The sequence below is a fragment of the Syngnathus floridae genome, chromosome 5, assembly GCF_059516105.1.
Source record: "Syngnathus floridae isolate MCC-2025c chromosome 5, RoL_Sflo_1.0, whole genome shotgun sequence".
NCBI classification, from domain to species: domain Eukaryota; kingdom Metazoa; phylum Chordata; class Actinopteri; order Syngnathiformes; family Syngnathidae; genus Syngnathus; species Syngnathus floridae.
In genome coordinates, this window is record NC_142417.1 from 6454311 (window position 1) to 6472210 (window position 17900).

The window sequence follows — 17900 nt, forward strand, 5'->3', positions numbered from 1 at the left end:
AGTTATGCAATGGATTACGACCTCAATCCAATTCTGTCTATGTATGTTTGAAACACAAAACGTGATCCGTCAAACACCAACGATTAATTACATCCTTTTCTGGCATCGATCATTTCAAAGAGAGGAACATCAACAATCATTGCGAAGAGAAGATCGCCTGATAACCACTTTAATATCTACCCAACTTTGAACACTAGAAAAATATGGAGTTACTGAGTATTGCTGATGTGTTTGTGTGCTACATAAAAAGATAGCTAGATTCTTTTGGCGCTATAGAAAAACAGCATGAGAGCTCAATGATAAGCTTTGTCAAGACAAACATTGTTATCTGGGTCAAATAAGGCAAGGCACATGCCGAGCATAAAATGAACATCCGCATCTCTTTACTCAAATTTATGAGTCTACAATATCTGTTAAAATTCAGTGTATCTCCTTATTAGAAAAACTGAGACGGATGAGAATTTGCCTAAGGGGACATTCACACTCGCATCCTTTAATATTTGGTTAGCTCGACTTAATTGAACTTAGCCATCTGACCTCAGTCTGCTCCAACTGACATGAGTCATTCATTTTTACCCTAAATGGCTTCTTAGCAGGCTCCTCTTTGGATTTCGCGATGCAGCTGTGTACGCAGTAGCGCAATAACAACAGCGATAACATCGGCAGCTAAAAGGATGAAACGCAATGTTATTGATTTGCTCCCACCACTCTTGAAAATCATTATGGTGACTGGCTGAAGATAAACAAATGAGACAGCTGACTTAACAGACACGTTGGTTGTCCAGCACTGTTTGCACCTGCGTATTTGCTGCCTTATTTTTGTTTGGACGTTGCATATCTCTTCATCACATAACAAGGAAAATGTGCTTGAGTCTTGCTTTTTTTTTTTTAAATATATTTGCTGGTACGTTACAGCATTCTACGTTTTTCTAATTAATCTTATAATCATTAAGTTTTCCTGAACTACAGAATCGAAAAAGTCCTCAGAGAAATAAATGGTGCAATATGACATCATTTTGTTATGACATTTCTGTAATCTCCAGGTCCTGCCAGGCCATGCTCGGTAGCATCTGGAACATCCTTACATGAACCCTCCCATTCTGTCATCCAAGTTTGGTCATCAGCCACTATCTACCAGACAAACAAGAGCCTATTCTCCACACATCTTAGAAGCCATTTACCTCCCGTATTGAGCCTGAGATGAGATTAAGCTGTTTATTCTATACCCAATCCCTCCGCCACATGTAATACATATAGACGATGAGGCAAATATTACAACACTGCAAGAAATCCCTCGCTGATATAAACACTACTGTATTTTGTCGGCAGGTATTTAGTGTCTTTTGTTGAACTGAACCGTGGCGGGAAAAGGCTGACCTTCAACTTATTAAGCGATTAGCCGTCACTCCCATTTACAACAGCAGCTGTGGACAAAGGCAACACTATAAAGAATGACCCGAAACAATAAAGTGACCCCAGGGTGGCTGAAATGTTCCGTAAAGTTGAGTGAAGGTAATAGAAACACTTGAATCCAGTGTTTCCCAGCCTTTATTGAGTCTTGACACCTCTTCTACACAACTTACTACACACCACAAAATGTCACAAAAATCTGCCACACAGTCTATAATGAACCGTCTTCCATCTGATACGAGAACATTGATTTGGTCTGCCTATCACTCTACGTTATTGTCACTCAATTATTTGTAAATAATACAAATTTAGTTGAATCATTCAAGAAATACAATGCATGAGACGAATTTATGAAAAGAAGTTGAACGACAATGTAAACCAATATTATATTTTATACAATGGTTAACTTATTAAAATATTCCGACAAGATGGTAACAGTCAATTCTGAAACGAAATCCCATCAAATCTTTGGCTACTGAAAGTTGCGGCTAAATTCAACCTAATTCGGTGGTATTTTGGTGGTAAGTTACACAAGCAAATAAAAGCCAGTAATTAACAACATGTTGCCTCCTCTTTGGTGAGTTAGTGAGTTCACAGAGGTTAGATAATGCTCCTTCTGTTCCTGACAGTCAAACTATCCTTCCCTGAGTCGGCCGAGGGGGGGTTAACAATTTCTACTTTTTGCTGTGCATCCATCACCAACTGTATAAAAACCACCAGAAACAAGATCCCTTGTTGGGCAGCTGTCGCGTGCAGCTGGTAACTCGAGACCCCCCCCCCCTCCCCGCACCACCACCATCCCACCCTCCAACAAGCCTTTTAATTCCACACATGTGGTGCTACCTGTCCAGTGTGGAGAGGACGATTTTATGCTCTTGAGGGCAGCTGCCACTGTTTGGGGGTCTTAAGCATTCTTGCACGAGATCCATCCATCCATCCATCCGTGCATGCACACTTCCCTCAGCCCCTTTTCGGATAATTGCCCACAAGTGTGCGGATAAGTCAGCAGAGAGGGAATTAGTAAATCTTTCCCCCTGAAATGTGTCTGTGTTTATGAAACCTAACTACTGCCTGCTGCTGCACAGTTTGTCCTCCAGAGACACCGCAAAAGGGAACTCGAAGATCTGCAGACAATAGCCAAGGATGCAGTTCCGTCATTGCTGCGATAATGTGTAGTTGACACACTAAATTTATGACTGTTTTAAACAGGCACATGTTAATTAGTAAAAAGAAGCCAAGTTTTGGCTTCTCTTTCACTCCTTAGGAAGTGGCAGACAGGCAACAGGGGCGTTACTGCATTGATGATTCACAGCTCGGGTGAACATTTTGTCTGCTTGTGGGAAGTCTTATTTGTGTAAGCAAAGTATTTTGCTAGTTGCAGAGCTACAGAGTTCCATTGCCATGTTAGGTGTGTCCCATAAACAGTAAAATCACGGGAAAACAATAACTTGCCACCAGTGGGGAGGGAGTAAGACACAGTGTCCTACTTGGAAAAGGAGGCACAGAATGTACTTCGAAGAAAGTAACTGTATCACCATGGGCCCTGCAGAGCATAACAACTCCACATGCAGAGTTTCCTTAGCCTCGTTCCTGGGATGATGATTTTTGTAGGTCTGTGCAAACATGGATCATTTTTGCAATGTTGCAGTCTGCATAAAACTTGACTGGTTATTCAGTGATGATTCTTCTAACATGATTAATCCTCCACTAAATGCATCACTTGATCAAGGATTACTCTCTTATCTCTTTGTGGCTTCTTCATTCTGGAAAGATCTTCCAAAGCTCAGATCCCTCAATTAATCTCTATCCAAAGACGACTCCGTGACAAAGTCGCGTTGCACACAAAAGCACTGTATTCTGTGGCCAGATCACTGACGGTTACTTTAACTCACTCATCTCCAGAACAAAGAGCACAATGCTCAAGCTCGTGATCAAAAGGAAGCAATCTTCAGATCGCTTTTCGCCATCTTTTAGGCTTCAAAAGCCTTCAAACGTCTCACAAAGGGAGGGATGGGTGGGGTGGGGGACTAAGCAAGAGGCAGCTGCCTGCAAGGTGAAAGCAGCCAGAAAACATGAACGCGTCTAATAATAGCCCGGCTGCGTTTTCAGACAGCGTGCCTGCTGCCTCGCTGTCTGCCTGTCTGCCTTTCTCGCTAGTCGTCTGTGCTGGCTCGCTGCATTCTGCGAGGGTGACGGCGCATTGAGTCAGCCCGGACTTTCCAGACTCTCCTCCACGAGGCCTCGTTGGAACTCACAAATGCTTTCCTGGCAAATGCAAACATGCGTTGCTTTATTCTTCCTCCAAAGTATTTACCATCAAACCGTCCTCCTCCTTATTAGAGTGCGACTCCCTCCCTTGTATCGGGACTCATCGTTCAAGACCTTGCAATGTCAGTGTTTTTTTTTAAATGAGTTTTCACTGTATGCAGGCACTTTCCCACTTCTTTAACACACACATTTTGGGCAATAGTTCTTTGGCAGCTAAGCAAAGCATATTTTTATTGCTTTGACCTTAGAACAAAAAATTAAAATGGATGAGTTTCTAACTAAGATTGGGTTCTGAAAAAAAATATGGTTAGGTTGAACGTTTTTGCTTACATATACGTTTCATTCTGTTTTGTTACATGTGATCGTTTAAAAGCAAACTTTGACTACAAATAAGCTTGAAGCAAGCATACTCGGCCTCTTCCTTTGAGAATTGCAAAAGAATGAGCTGCTAAGGAAAAAGTTCTGAGAGATGGCTATAAGTACTTTTTTTAAAATTTTAAACAAGATATATATTGTGGCTCTATTTCGGCTAGATCTGGAACCTAACCCCAGCTATAAACAGCAGTTCACTGAACTCACCTTCTTCCCCGAAGCCATAGCTTGTTGACCTGTGTAAAGACAAATGAGCCCAGGAATGCTCCCCCTGGGTTATGAATTAGTGAGCCTCATGTCACATGCAAGTGTGAGGCTTGGCTTTCAGCTCACACCAAGAAAGTCTGGACAGGTTGAGTGTACTGTTACTTAAGTGCGAGAGTGTGCCGTTGCTTTACATGTTAGCGTGAAGCCCACCTAAGAAATACCGAGAGTTCCTTGGATAGAGATAGAACAAACAAACCCCTGAACCCGAGGTAGGTGCGAACGGTCGCTTCTTGAGGTTCGGTAGAAGGTGTTGAATGCTGTGAAGACGTTTCATGAAATGCTTGTGGTCTGTGAATAAAGACCAGTGACTTACAAAAATCTCAGCGGTCACACTGGAACATCTTGCAATTAAAGTTTTACAAGGAGAGGAAGATTTTATAAAACCACTTTTTTTTTTCAAAATTTTCATAACAACTAGTCTCGTCTGGTCTCAAGCCAATAAATCAGGCCTTCACTGAGCGTCTGCTTTCTAATTCATTTCATTTCACCATCCCATAACTTGAATACTTTCCACAAGGTCATCTGGAATGAATGGGTGGTGTAAAAGCTTCCCCTCCATTTTTTTTTCATATACAAATGCCAACTAACGGTGCTGGCTGGTATCACAGCAAGCATGTTTCATATATTGTCCCAAAACATATATGGTAGCACAAAAGTTCACAAAATTTTCACTCCATGTCCAAGAGAGCAGAGAAGCTTGCAGACATATCAAAAGATTGCTAGTTTTACTTTATTAATTATGTTTTGTTTTATTATACAGTGGCCAGCGCTTTTTTTAATCGCTTAAAACATCCCCAACAGTTAATACGGTTTTAATAATGACGACAATTTGACGTTTATTTACGTTATTAGTTTCTTAGAAGCGCCACTGTATTCCCAACATTGACTATCAGTGAGATAACACCTCACCGTTTGTTTGCACAGTGGAGATAAAATGCAGCTCTGTTTGGATTGTAAAACATTCACGAGCCGCACATCTGGACCTGCTGCTCAGTGTTTGAGCACACACACACGCTCCTGTCTTTGCCAGAGCAGTTTTATGACGACACTCACGCTGCCCGGAGCTAATGTTAATTCGCCGGTGTGTCAACTTTGTGCATCTTTATGTGCACGTGCAAGCTGCAGGCTGCACGACTGTCGTTTGTTTTACCCAATAAAAATGATAAAGGAGAAGATTTCATCAAAGTTGTCCACTACAACTTGATATCTTGATCTCATTAAATTGCAGCTTAAATAAACTTACAGAAGTACCTCCAAGAATGAAACCAAGGTGTTACTTTCAAATTTGATCCAAGACAAAAGAGGACTGAAAAAGCAGAAAATAAATTATATGGAGACAGGTACTCTAGCACGGTGATTCATTCCCTGCCAGGAACTGTCGGATGCTCAGAGCAAATTTTGTAAAGCAGTCACAAAATTTCCTGTCACAACATTCGCCTCTTCTCACGCAATGAACGTAAAAAACGAATATCCACACAAATTGGGGCTGGGGAGACATGCAAACTCCACAAAAGAAGGTTGGAGACAAGATTCAAACCCAAACCTCAGAAGTGTGAGGCAGATGCTAACCACTCGTGCACCGTGCTGCCATTTTCCCCGTTGTCGATTGAGAACATGGCCAAAGAATCAAAACTACAGATAGCGAAAGAGTAGCATGACCCCGTTGACATAATTATTTGCATATTTTCGCATCCAACCTTTCTAGCATGACGAAAGCGGCGCCTCCACCCATGTTGTCTTGATGAATTCCATACAAGGAAACTTTTGACTCATGCAGGTAATATAAGGCACAAAGACTGAACATGTAAGCTGGAAAGCGACAGATAGAATCTCTTACAGGAAAGACGAGTTCCACACCTTAATTGTCTGCACTTAAGCAGAGTTCTTGTAAATATTAATTAAGTCATCTGGTTAAATCAAAACTATTGTGGTTGGATTGGCTTGACGATAATAATGGGAGGTGGCGAGCCAGGTTTCGACTGATAGACAATGTCTGGATAGGTGACAGATTGTTATCAGCGTTGTAGCAGAACGTGTTTTGAGTGCAAACAATTCAAGTCAAAGAGTCTGTAGCAGAACGTATGGTCTTTGTTCATGCATATGCCAGAATCCATATGTGCGTGTGTTTGCAAACATAATAGAAGAAGCCTGTGCGCTATTTGATGTCAACAGGTGTGCGTCTGTGTGTGCATCGGCTACAAACGTTATAAGGACATAAACTTGTGTTTGCACTGGAGGGAATACACGCCTTAGCTTTCGGAGGAAAATTGTTATCTAAAATACATGCAAGTAATTATGTCTCAAGGCGAATTGCGGCTTTACAGTTCAGGCGTGGTGAAACAGTTATGAAACGACATACTGACAGTTCCATGCAAGTGAACAAACAACTGCATGTGTACTTTATATTTGCACCAGGATATTTTTTAAAGCCGCATTTGACCGATTTACTTTATGTTGTCACAAGAGTCAAATACTCATACAATGCGTTAGACCGCGTTTATGTGAGTTAACCGATGTGTGAAAATCGTAATTAGTAAAGAATTAGTAAAATGAGTCTGGTATGCAAAACATGCTTATTGATCATTTTAGTTCGGCCGTGTTACAATTCTCATTACAGGCCACCGTCCTCATCCCAGGCAGCCGTTTGAGCGCAACATTTTCCGTCACGTGGTCTTTTGTCTCGTTAGACCAACAAACTGAATTTTTTTACGTGTATAAGACAAAGCACTGTCAAAGTCTCCCTAATCTCGTCAACCGACAATCTAATTACAGGAGCATCCCCCGACCCAATTAAATGTTGCTCGTTGCCCGTCACGGGAGACAATGACAACTTGAATAGAGCCGTCACTTTGGATCAGACAGACGTGTTGCCATGGTAACGAGGGTCAGTGGGTTTACGGCGGCGGGGGTACATAAGGATAGAAGTGTGGATGGTGTAAGAAGAGTCAATCCAAGTCACTCGTATTTGGTGTGTGTATTAAAAATAAACAAAAACACCCTTATCCTAAGAATCAGTATGAGTGATCTTTCACCTCATTTGTACCCTTGCTATAGATAACTTCAGATTTGTTTTACTGGTTCGGCTTTCATATGACAAGTCTTTTAAGGTCATTAACCCTCAGTTCAGTGCATTTGTCACGCTGGCTGCTTCAAGGGAAACAGCATCACAATATATAATGGGCCTAATAGTGTCTCAAAATCCCACTTGTTTGTGTTCTCCTCAGAAAGGCTTGTCTGTGTCAACAGACTGCGGTTGAACTGGATCTGTTATAAGTGGAGCTTGCATAAAAATAGGGTCGTAAACGGAAAGTCTACTTATCCCCTCCCTGTTTGTACTTTTGTCTCTGCGCCATGAAATCAACACAAGAGCTGTATCAAAAATTCTGCTTTTACAATGTTGATCTAAGTTTTGATTGTCATGGTTAAAAAATAATTTCGGTGTGGATCGGGATTATTGTTGCACTTGATGGTGCAATAAAGATAAGACAAGGGAAGAAAGTGTTGAGACGCTAGTTGCTAGCTGTGGCGAAAAAAAGCTTGGCAGTTACAAGAATGGTTGTTTCTTGTTTAACCCAATAGAAATGCATCAATAGCCAGACGAGATGTTTCATGCTTTCTAGGTATCATGCAATGGGAAAAGGGCACAAGTATCATTCCAGTTTGTTAGTTTTACTGGATCTCATTAGACTGTAACGTTTCAAAGATAAATTGGTGGAGGCAAGCCATCTTTTTGTATAGCTTGGCACAAATCCAGTCATCTTTGCAACTGCAGGCACTGTGGACAAGTCAACCCCCTGGAAGTCTTCATTTGGTCCTCGTCCTGTTTGGCTCAGATATCCTATAGGCAGGCAGAACAGCTGCTGCTAAGCCACCATGGCTAGCCTGGACTCCATCTCCCAGCAGAGACCCACAACTCTTCATCTGTCTGTCACTACCTTCATCCCACTGTCTCCCGACCCATCTTTGTTGCCTCCTTTAAGAAATTAACTAATCTGTCCTTGTCGAGTTGCAGAGAACAAATAAGATACTGCAAAGAAGAAAGTCAGCGGATGAGGACAAAGAAGGCTTCTTTAGCATTCTGTCATGCATTAAGTGCATGGCCGGCCGCACTTGTGTAAAACACACACACATTGCACCCCACCCCTGGCACCCTCTAATCTGCACGGTTCCACCCCGAGGGCTTGAGGCCGGGGCAGCTGCCACTGATGGAGCCACAGAGCCAGCTGTCCTCGCACACTCCAGCCTTCCTCGCGCACACACTCACGCCCCTCTACTCATTCATTTGGGACAAAGGAAACCATGTTAAGGGCGTGTGTGAGGCTCATGATTTTGGAGTGTGCCATAGTCAAAGGGAGGCGGCAGGGGGGTGGTTGACACAGTATGGAGGGGGGGGCTCAGTGGTCTGTGGTTTGGCAGGGCTTCACAGTCACTAAAGTGGTCTTTATGTTCGTTTTGTGTCCCGGCAACAGTTGGCAGCACGTGTGCCGATGACACGCTTCTCTGCTTTATTGTCCGTGCAGGGCGAGGGCTCAGCCCGGTGACCTGCCAGCAACATACTGACAGGTTTACAGGAAACTAAAGAGGCTTGCAAAAAAAGCAGCTCAAGGATGGATGCACCTTTTGGCATCATTCATCGCTTTGAAATTCAGTGTTCAACTGTTGAAAGCCGAAAGACACATTGATTCATTTTACTAAGAACTCAAGCAACAAAGTCACGATCTGGATCATTTTTTGTATCATGGTCATAACTCACATGTCAGTGAGCAGATTCCAATGCAATTTGGTATGGAGATTTTGTATGACCCATGGACCAATTGAGAAACGCTAGCTTGGGGTGTAACTCACAGTTCCATGAACGTACTGCGACAATACGAGGTAGTACGTAAGACGCATTTAGTTACAAGTGAATGTCTCTTGGTGTGCAGGGTGACTGCACAGCTTTTTCCTCATGGGATCTGGCTTCAGGTCTGGGTTGAAGGTGCTCCTTAATGGAGTTCATTGACAGATGTGGTGTCACAAGTTGGATGGTTAGGCTTGAGGCTAAACCCCAAAGATAGTGAGAGAGGATCACATGGAGGTGTATGACTTTGCTTAAGCACACCATTTGTCTGGCATGAGCTTGTCGGTAGAGTATTTAGTCAGTGCGCAATCTTGAACGTGCACGATCAAAACTACAGAAAACTTGAAGACTTCACAACAAAATGGTTGATCACTGGCCAAGACACAAGGGCAATAGAAAAGCTGAGTGGCCGACATGATGTGGATGACGACTAGGAGAACGGAATGGGACAACGAAAGCACCAACAGATACGTGAACAGAGGCTCAAAAATAAGAAACTACAGCTTCTTCTAAACATAACATGCTGCTCTGGGGAGTTACAAAAAGTCTTTAAACCCTTGCATGGCACATTATCAACTTTCAGAAAAACAATTCATCCGATCACCATGTTTTGATTGGTTTATCTCTTATCTCCAACCACTTTGCTTCCTGGATTCGTGCTACTACTGACTCACGCTTCATCCTTGTTCCTGATTGGCTGAGTAGCTTTGCGCTTGCTCTGCCTGATTGGTCTGTATCAAGACAAACGCTACCATTCGCCGTGCGCCTTTTGTTTTCCAAATAGTGCAGCTGCTTGGGTGAAAGTGTGCGTGTTTGTGTGCGTGCATGGAGGCTGGTTCGAGTGGGCGCGTGTCAGGTGGGCTCAGTGTGTAGTTAGCAACTAAAGGGACCATATGGCCGATGACACATTCACGCACACCTGACGGCCGCCACACACCTGCTGTTCTTGTATATGGCTGAGTAAGACCCACATCAAAAGGAAACAAGCCCTCGGGGATGTATGTGTGATTATGTGTGTTTGAGGAGGCATCCACTGACTCTCTGCCAACAACAACGATTGCATTTGAATGAAAGGCGACTCATGTCTGCCGTGGAGGGAGTTGAAAAGACGTAGTAGAACGGCACACACACGTATAGAGTACGCAAATAGACTCGTGTGCACCTACCCCAACGGGGAGGTGGTGCAGAGGAGGCTGTCATCACGGCGTGCAAACACCTACGAACCCACGCGCACGCACACAAAGAGCAACACTCCAGCGCCCACTAAGGCAACAAAGTGCGTCTTTGTCGTCCTTTCTTGTTCAGAGTCAGACGTCAATGCGTGTTGCCGCTAGGTTAGGCATGCAAAAGTCATCCAGTGTGAAGCCGTCAGCATTCGAGTGACCTCCCACACAATGCTGTGTGCACAGTGTAAGCTACTGTACTGGGAAAGGATGATTTGATATCAGTCCAAACAAAGGCCATCAGCTCATTCATGCATAACAACAAAGATTCTTATGTTTTTATTTTAGAGCATGCACAGGCTGCAGTTGCTAGGTAGAACTGAAGCATCTCCAGGGGGGGGTCATGTGGTTGGCTCAACCATTCTTTGTTTAGCCCACATTCAGTATTAGATCTTACACAAGAGATTTGGGATGGTTAAACAAAATCTGATCCTGCACGCAAGTTGACCTACAATTTGTTTGGATTTTTAAATAATTTAAAAAATTATATCAATTGATGAATTATCCAATATTAGTTAGACCTGTCAGTGTCATGAAAGTAAAAAGACAGGTAATGTTTTAAATTAAACTTAACATTCTTAAAAGCTCCATAAAAAAAAACCTAAAACCTCAGAAAAACTGAAAATAAAATTTTTAAACCATACTTTGAAACCCTGTGCATAATGAAAAAAGAAATTGTCATTCAGACGTGCAATTGAAACCTTTCACCCATACGATATCACCTTAATCAATGTCCTTCATTGAACAACATGTTGCAATGTTATTTTTTTATTTTCCTTATTATTACCCTCTTATTTACCCTTCCTGGTTATCTAATCCAACATAACATGCAAACGTACAAGTTATTCCTGTCCTCTCAGCAACTAATGGAAAATTTCTTTGACACTTCCTAGAATTTTGCAACTCCTAGTATAGATAATGAAGTGTGTGGAGAGTGGCCACTACGCGCACAGTGTTCCCTTCCAGTCTGAACACGGGTGAAAACACTGCCGCCGCTGTGTTCTTATGAATGATTTTACAATGGGTGGTAGTAAAACAACAACAGCCCCAGGCAGGTGTCATAAGCAGCCATCGGTCACTCTCTGCCGTGATAACAAAAACAGCATAACACAAGAGCACAGGTGCTTCACTACTATTACTGCAAATGTGCAAACAGGACTTCAACTGGCCTAAAGTTCAAGAAAATGATTCCGAAGGCAGCATGCAGTGCACACACTTTTCATGAGAGATTACACTGTTGTTTTTTTAATTGGCTTAACAGCGCGTGCTTGTTTGATCCCGGTATTATAGAACAGTGTGTTTTCTTCCTTGAGTGAGCTGATTATAAATCTCCGCCCGTCAACACATGGGCAGATAGATAGTTCTGTTTAATTAATTCAAAAACACACGTCATAATCCCCCCCTGCTCTGTCATTGGCCGCCGCCTTGGCGCTGTCTCCAAAGCAAAGCTGGAATGCCTGGCGTGTGTAGCGCCGCCCTTTCAGGAAGGAGTCGAATGTCAACAAAAGCAGCATGTGCAGCCTGGTGAGCTCCATCCGACTCGGAGGTAAACAGACTCCGACCGCTACTATGCAACATGTTGTTGTGGTGCCGTTAAGGACATCATATTATTGACTTCATCTTGTCTGACCAAAACAAGGGGAAGAATTGTGTAATGCACTCTCATTGATGACCTCATCTTGCAATATTTTATTTAGGTTTTAAACCCTTTAAATGTGCAAGGGAATATAAGTACATTCATATGTTATTTATGCTTACTGTATCTAGAACTGCCTCAATCAGGTAAATTCTTCTGCTCAGAATAATAATAAAAATAAAATTCAAACAATAAGAATTAAGTAATTTCACAGGAACAGCGTCGTCACATTCAGGGGAAAAAGTCGCAAAGTTGCAACAATAAAGGCCTCATGTCACAATAATAAAGTGAATAAACAATAAAGTGATAACGTTAAGAGATTAAAGGTAACTTTGGAAGATTGAATTATGGCACGATCATAAATTTACAATATTAAATTTGCAATGTTGCAACCATAAAACATATTAACTTGAGTCATAATTTTGAAGCTAAAAAGATCAAATGAATATTTATAAAGTGTCGAATAAATAAATAACTAAATAGAGTGATGTTGTTCAAGGTTGTACGGTAGGCTGAGAAAAACAGTGCAGGTGCGTCATTGGACTGTGCGGTCGTGACAGTGACCTTTGCACTGGCGTCACATCGTAACTCTTTCGTGTTTTCACTCCAGCGGTACAGCAAGCTCTCATGCACTTTGGGTAACAAAAGTTCATAATTGTACGCACTATGTAGTTACGGCTTGTGTGTTGAAGAGCAAAGGTGCGGGCAGGGGAAAATCCTCCCATGGCTGATGACAACAAAAGGATGGGAGGTTGGTTGGTGGGGGGGCGGTAACAAGGTTATTAAAGATCATAGCACTAACCAAACACATGGAAAACATCACGGGAGCGCCCCCCGACGCCGAGACACCTATCCCATTGAGCAGGCACGTCAGCGAGCCAATCACAATTCTGTTACCAGCAGCAACAGCTCCTGTTTATCCCTGCCTCGGCCTAATCCTGCACTCTTATTGGCTACCGGCGGGGGCCCGGGAGCGTTGCCCCCCTCTTCCCCTCTCTGCCTGCTTTTCCATAGCTACAGATTAAGTAACACCGGCCAAAACAAAAAGAGCTTATTTTTGTTTTTCATCACATACGGTGAAGCCGGGCAAATACGTGGACTTATTTAGATCCAAATGTATTTGCCGTAATGGAGGGGAGAAATGGAGATGGGTGCACAAAGTGAAAGAGGATGGCAGAAGGGAAGAGGAAGGGAGGGTGGGGGCAACTTGTGCGCCTGTTGCCATGCACCCTCAGTGTGTTACTAGGTTAAGTGTGGTGTGTTGCTAAGAAAAAAAAGCAAGTGCAAGAAAGAGGGGCAATTGCATCAGACCCTCCTTGCAAAGTCTTTGAAAAACATCTCGAGCTATGCAAATGTCTACCATGAACTTGTGGAATGTAGACATGAAAGGCTGCTGCATGAAAAATAACTGCACGGCAACAAGTTCCACGAGAGGGTCTTTGTTTTACAGTGAGGCCGCATAAATTAGAAGAATAGAAAATTGGGGGAAATATTGGAATATATAGGTCTATCTTTAAAATTAATTCATATTGTTAATAATGCCATCACAGAATGTAAACAAGATTGTTTGCAGTGTTCCCATCAATGGTGACATTGCTTACGACATTACAACCAATCGCCCGACTTGACATAAAATGCAAAATATCTGCCGATCAGATCTGCATAAAGTCTACTGATAATCCTCCAACTCTTGACATTTTTTGAATGGGCAGGACAAGATCGGAGCGCCTGGGTGTGTGAAGGAATCACGCAGTTGTGCGTCAGGGGTGTGACTTCTAACGTCCGATACTAACCACTCCTGTCATGTGGCGTTGAGAGTAATTGTCAGTCTGACAAGTCGACTACACCTGACAAGAAAAGCTAATTATAATATTCCAGGATGGTGTGGACAATATCCTGCTCCGCTGGTTTCTGTGTAAATGTCAAGTTAATCTCGAGCCTTCTAAGGAACTTCACAGCAGGTCCAAATCCGATTTAAAATGCAATTCTTTTGAGTCACGACGCCACAGGTGTCTAAAGAGCAATTTGAGGCCCACAAGCTTTTGCAGAAAATATCATTTTGCTTGGCCCACAGTGCTATTTTAAAACATATAATTCAAGTGAATATGTCCAATATGGCTGTGTTTATATTCACAGCACAGATGTTCTAATTTTACGTAAATAACATCATCATAGCAGGCAGTGACAAAACTGAAGCAATAATTTATAAATGTTCCAAATATGAAAAGTTACAAACTTTTTTTGCTGCGCTCACAGAGGATGGATATTTGCCAGTATAGATTTTTAAGCAAATTTGTAAACAGCTTCATTCCAACCAGATTATATAAAATTTCATGCAATTATTTCTCTTTATTATTTCGCTTCCATGATTTATATCCCTATTGTGTCAGTTAAAAGAAATAAAATGGAATTTTCAAATTTAGGGTAGAAGCTGCCATTTATTTGGCGCTAGCGTTGTTGTTGGAAGAGTAGAGGCACGCTGAGATAAGATACATCGCGGCGAGGGTGGACACTTAGTCCGGATCGAGTTTCTGTTGCACAACACCCAAGCTGTTTCAAAAGGAGGGTGTTTTGGAAAAGACACCTGAAAACAAGCTGTACGTTCAATGTAACCTTTAACTCCATTCACTGAGCTTATCTGCTGCTTTTGTGTGTCGAGCTTAGCATTGTTTTCACGCTGTCGGTTTTGTCAAACAATTGTGATGTTTTTCATCTTTTGATGACACGTGGCTTGGCTGGATCGTGACTTATGCGTCCAGTCGCAACGGTCGCATTCATGAAAATCACGGAAGCTGTCAAACCGGTAATCGGCCCATGCCTAGTGGCAATTTCCTGTTTTGCTGGGTTCTGCGTGAAAGGAAAATGTGATAAATTTGAGCCGTTACAGATTTTCTGCTGCCAGTATGTCTGTCTCCCTGTGCAAAAAAAAAAAAAAAAAAAGCATTGGTTGTTTGTGTACGAGTAACTGCCGAATGACGACTTGCCCTCGTAACCCTGACCTGCGCACAAATGACGCCAAACAGCGAGCAAACATGGCCTTCACACGGCCTCCCAATTTTGCCTTACTTCCCTTTTCTGCCTTTTTTTTACGGTGTGACTTGCTCCTTTTTGCTCTCTATCTCTGTCTGCTCTGCAACTCAGGTCACTTGACCGCTGTTTCGAGTAAGCAGAGAAGTGCAGTGAGGAAATCACACGTTTACTCAGAAGTTCCCTCCTCCTCTTCCTCCTCACTTGACTCGCTCTCGAAGAAAACTGCTTTGATACAATTTGATTGGCTTACAAAAGCACTACAAGTCTTAAACAGGATTTACGCTGCACAATTCCGATGTAATGCCTATTATTAGCCATTTTCTCTTCCGCTTTATTTTGAAATAGTTATGTGGGAAAAAGAATGAAAAAGGGTTGGGGTAAAATAGGATGGACGAACGGACGGGCAGACTAGTTCAAGCCCTGCTGATCAATCTGGACCAATGTATTTTGTTCAATATTGTATTATATTCAGTGTTGGTGTTTTTTTAACCATACTATCTGAGGGAAATATGTCTTGAAGGTTTGGTTCCCTGTCTGTGACACTAGAATTAAATTGGACGTGCTGAATTCATTTGAAAACTTTGTGGGTATGTCTCATTGCAACCCCAAGAAAAAAATCTTATTACCGTAATTTCCGGACTATAAGCCGCGACTTTTTTCCAAAATTTTGAACCCTGCGGCTTATAGTCAGGTGCGGCTTATATAAGATTTTTTTCGTGATTTTTGTGATGACTTGATCACTTTTATACACTCGTAAAAAGGCTGTGGACCACTGTTGTGCGGTATCTTGAAGAAAAAAAACAACAACAAAAATACTATTTTGAAACACTACTATGGCTGCTGCTTATTCTGGCTGTGTTGTTTGCGACTATTATGAGCTTTAGTAGGAATGCACGCTAGGTGACCTGCGTCAAAGGGCTCTAAACCCTTTCTCTTACTCTGCCATGTGACTCAGAAATTACACAAAGCATTGGCGCTGTTTGGACCATCTCCATTGTATTAAAACCCAATCAATCAGGATTTAAATTAAATTCTTCTGACATTTTGCTTACCAAAAACAAGTTGTAATTAATGTGAACTTTTAATGCATTTTATTCAGAAGGTTACTTTGAACCCTGAGGCTTAAATGCCGGCGCGGCGTATTTATGGATTTTTACGGCTTTGTGTACTGTCTTTCTTTGTAAAAAACTCATGTGCACGTGCGGCTTATAGTCCGGTGCGGCTTATGTAAGAAAAAAACTAAAATATCCCTGAATTTTAGCTGGTGCGGCTTATAGTCCGGTGCGGCTTATAGTCCGGAAATTACGGTATTTACAAACATTGTGGAATCTTTAATAGCAACTGTAATAATAAGTATATCATGTTAAATGAATACCACTGAAAAGTATGCCATTTTGTTGTTTTAAAGACTAGATTTTTATTATGCAACTCTTGTACTGGCCCTCGTGCATGTTCTTGAATTAATCTCTTGGGTCAAGAATGAATGCTACTATTCCAGCACGCACTTTGCAAGGCTGCAAATAACATGATTGCATTTGGAATTTATTGCAACCATGCAAAGTGTCTTGACATTTATTCCAAACACTTTCTGTCTGTCCTTGAATTAAATCAAGTCACAATAACTGTCTGCATGCCAGGCCAGCAAAGTGCTTTTTGTTTCTGCATGTATGCACACTGAAGAGCTCGCGTTAGTCTACGCCCCCTCCTCGAAACGTGTACCTTGTGTCCCGGGGATTCCTAGCGTGGCTCAGAGTCCATGTGCCTTTGGAAGGATAAACTCAGCTATGCCAGTAATGTGTCAGCCCCGCAGAGGTTGCAGGCTACTCCCCATATTTGGCAAATCACTTCGCGTCGCTCCACCTCGGCCAGTCTGGTTTCTGTGCACTAAACACAAAAATATGACAAGAATGTCAGCCCAGGCCAGAATTCATGCACGGGAAAGAAGGTGCATTCATTAAATAGTTTGCAGTCAATGACTGGAAAAACATTCAAACGGCGTTCTACTGGACTCATTGCCTCATGTCACTCCTCATGTTGCATGCAATTTGATTTGCACAAAAGTGCGACGTGTTTACACACCTCAGTAGGATTCGTGGCTCATTTCCTGTAATGTTCCTCCGTTTCACGCTAAACACGGAGGGGAGGGGCGGAAATAGAACTGTTCAGCTCGACTCACGTGATATTTTGTAAGCAGTGTCAGCGAGGGAAAAAACACACACACACAGGAACACACTGATGGAATACATTTCCATTTCCAGCGAACTATTGCACAAAGTCGTCACACGTTACAGCGTTTGAATCCATCCAGATGCCAGTGAACAAACAAACCTGATGCAATTCCAAGACATAGTCTTTTCCAAATGAGATAAAGCCAAACACCTTCCACATATGTCTAGTCTGACAAGATTTAGTAAACAGTCAGATAAGGCGCAAAAAAAATCAATTAATTCATTTATATTTAATTAATTAATCAATTAAAATTGCTGCTGACCAGTGTTATTTGTCACTTATAAGTTTACTGTTAATTCAACATCGTACATTGTTCTACAAAACCATAACATAACCGAGGTTCTCAAGCTTTGTGCTAATATATATTGTGAAACGCCCCAGACAGGCTACGGGAAATGTTATGATGATTATTAACCTTCAAGCCACTAACGTTTTAATGCACATGGAGCAGCAAAACATACAAAAATAGAATACAGCAATACTGGCATATATAATACTCTCTCTGCAATGTAATGAATATTACTGCAGTTTAGTTGGGTACCTTCTCTGCCTCTTGTTTTTCTTGCTTGTCTTCTCTCTTTTGTTATGCTGTATTTCTTCCAGTTATGTCAGCTCTGAGAAGTGG

At 42.1% G+C, this 17900-nt stretch overlaps 1 protein-coding gene across 10 annotated transcripts in view; it reads right to left on the reverse strand.

Moving 5' to 3' along the window:
* The window catches only part of LOC148397790 (uncharacterized), a 112042-nt gene extending 94805 nt beyond the window's left edge, over positions 1–17237 (reverse strand). For all 10 annotated transcript variants that reach the window (XR_015858690.1, XR_015858694.1, XR_015858692.1 and 7 more), the window contains exons 1-2: positions 17126–17237; positions 16766–16930 (exon numbers count right to left, since the gene is read on the reverse strand). The gene's annotated coding sequence lies outside the window, so the exon portion shown is untranslated. The remainder of the gene's footprint in view (positions 1–16765; positions 16931–17125) is intronic.
* Positions 17238–17900: the final 663 nt, after the last annotated feature.